Below are 2841 nucleotides of genomic sequence, written 5' to 3'. Positions count from 1 at the left end.
GGGGGGGTATTTGATAGTGCATTCCTTGTTTGAGGAAAGCGTTGGTTTGGTGGATGTCTGGGAAAACACATTATGACTTTTTGTTCGAGAGAAATAAAAATCTTAAAAACACATGCAGGGACAGAGCGGAGACGAGATAAGATGACATATCAGGACTAGGGAGAAAAAAAAACAACAAAGAAGGAAATTTTAAAGAAGACATAATTTGCAATTGATCTTTATTAAAACGTTTCACTGTGTCTTTCCACTTTTTGCCGAGTAATGATATGACCACAATTTTCGACTTTCATTTTCACTGGACACATCGGGTTAGTTTAGGTCGAAATTTTTCCTTGACCCATACCCTAATACTTATTTCATAACTTACTAAGATGCCAAAAGTAATTGAGGCATTCATAACACTCTGGGGCAAGCAATCACCTTTGAAGGCAGCCTGATGGCACATCTATCAGCTACCAGAAAGCAATTTCACAGAGTTGGCAGACTTCGTGCTAATGCCTGAATCTGTGTCCTGGACAAGGCGATCCGTGCTGCCAACTGTACTGCAATTACTTACAGTCCACTCACACGGCCGCTTCTTTGCACCGGTCTCCGTGACCTCATCATGGCGATCCAAGTAACAGAGCTGGAAGTGCAGATAGATGGTGAAATAAAGTACACAGACATTGACAAAGACAGAGACAAAGACAAAGGTAAAGACAGAAACAGAAACAGAGACAGAGATAGTGGCAGAGACAGAGACAGAGACAGAAATAGACACAGAGACAGATACACAGACAGAGAAAAAGACGGAAGAGACAGGAACAGAGGAAGAACCATAGACAGAGAAACAGAGACATAAACAAAGACTGAGACAGAAACAGAGACAAAGACAGCGACAGGGAGTTCAGACCCATAATAATAATAATTTAAAAAAATAAAAATGAAAGCGCCAAATGTCTCTTGGTGCCGTCTGTTCGTCTCCCACTTCTATTGCCTCAGCTGAACCATGTACACCGTACCGTGAGATGAGCTACGGGAGATTTGGCCGGGAAAAATGTGGGTCAGGATTAAAGTATTACCAACACCTAGAACGTTGTCAGCGTCGCTCCACAGCCGCTTGGGTGGTTGGCGGGTACTCTTCTGGGATGGTTTGCTCCATCTTTCCAGCCAAACATCTATTGTCCTTATCTTATCTTATAGCTGCGTTTCTAATCTTTGTCACTAATATGACCTACTAATTGTCTTGCAAGTGCCGTAAAATTTTACGAACACCTTACTCCAGACCCGCCCAAATCAGTTTCTGGAGTTTTCCAGACGAGGCCGCAATTCCAGCAAAGACGAAAAGGTACATCTTATAACAACTTATTTTCTACAGGTTGCTTTCCAAGCTACTAGTGAGCGGATGCTGGAAGAGGATTGTGCAAGCTCTGGCAAAGATATATAAATAACATTTTATAGATCCCTGTAGGGCAATTTGGGTTACAACGGTAAACTTCTTCTGCTGCAGTAAATTTGTCATCTGTTGACTCGTCTCTGACAGGTGACAACAAATCTCCTCCAGCCTCTCGCCTCTCTACTTTCCTCAGTGAGTCCTGCAGCTCCATGACTGTCTATTCTCCTATGTCATCCTCCCTTCTCTTCTCCTGCCTGCCTCTCTTTCGTCCTCCCTGCACAATGCCTTGTAGAATAGTTTTAGAAAGGCCCGAGGAAGGGGTGACATGGCTATACCATTTCAGCTTGCGTTGCTTGATCAATGATAGAAAATCGGTGCAAGGCCCGAAACCATTAATTCTTATGCATCTTTTCACTTCTTCATTAGTGACATGGCCTTTGTATGAGATGTTGAGCAGTTTACGGAAGCATCTCATCTCAGCAGCTCTTATTCTTCTCTCAGAGTCTACTGTCAGAGTGCATGATTCACATGGGTATACAATGTAGAAATATTGATGTCACCAAGGAGCACGTAAGCCTTGATCTTTTAGCTTAGGGCTATGTTCCTGTTTCTCCAGATATGTTTGAATTTGGTTTGCTCGGCTGTGATCTATGCTATTTCGGAGAGTATTTCGGTCTTTGATCTTTGTCTGAAATGATTGACCCTAAGTATATTTTGAAGCTTGTGACACTCTCGAGATTTTGATCTTTGACTTTGATGTTGTGTGTGAAGTTGCTGTTGGTCTTTACGGTTTTTTTTCTGCACTTATTTCCCTTACGTGAGCTGAGGATGCCTTTTCAAGCCGATTTACTAAGTTGACTAGTTCTTGTTCGCTTCCGGCAACGCCATCAATGTCATCAGCAAAACGAAGGTTTGAGATGTTTCTTCCTCCTATGCTGATTATTCCTTCATGTTGATCAAGGGCTTCTGTCATGTTTGTCTCCAGAAATATGTTTGAAGAATTTGATTGAGGCGGGGTTGTGACCATCGTACCAAATTACAAAGGATAGGTCTAGCATAATATAGGACTTCCTCTCAGCTCCCCTACTCCCTAATTCTACTCTCAACCCCTAATCCTACTACCACCACCCCCTCCCACCCCAAATCTCCATTATTATAGTCAAACTTTTCATAATTTGTCTTTTCTTGGAATTATTTATTCGTGTATAATAATATAGCACGTTGATAATTTATTTAATTTGAAAAGGCGCACCCAACCCAACCCAATCCCGGTTACCACGTCTATGGTACAATGTGTTATATATAGGATACGTTTAGAGAGGCTGGCACCACTGACAGCACCATGTTGTACAATTGTTGGGGTAGGTTGTTTTTACATAAAATTATGTTAAGGTTAATGAAGAATCCATATCAGAAATAGCCTCTGTTGGAAGAACATAAGTAGGCGGGGGCTGAAAAGGTAAATT

The 2841-nt window shown here is 41.9% G+C and overlaps 1 protein-coding gene across 2 annotated transcripts in view; it reads left to right on the top strand.

Annotated features, from left to right (window-relative positions):
• Positions 1–2841, top strand: part of LOC101847674 (uncharacterized protein C2orf50) — a 36412-nt gene that overhangs the window by 5691 nt on the left and 27880 nt on the right. The window lies entirely within an intron of this gene.

Source organism: Aplysia californica, unplaced genomic scaffold (genome assembly GCF_000002075.1).
Source record: "Aplysia californica isolate F4 #8 unplaced genomic scaffold, AplCal3.0 scaffold00401, whole genome shotgun sequence".
Taxonomy (NCBI): domain Eukaryota; kingdom Metazoa; phylum Mollusca; class Gastropoda; order Aplysiida; family Aplysiidae; genus Aplysia; species Aplysia californica.
The sequence above is the reverse complement of the archived record's forward strand: the minus strand, read 5'-3'. Positions and strand labels throughout refer to the sequence as shown.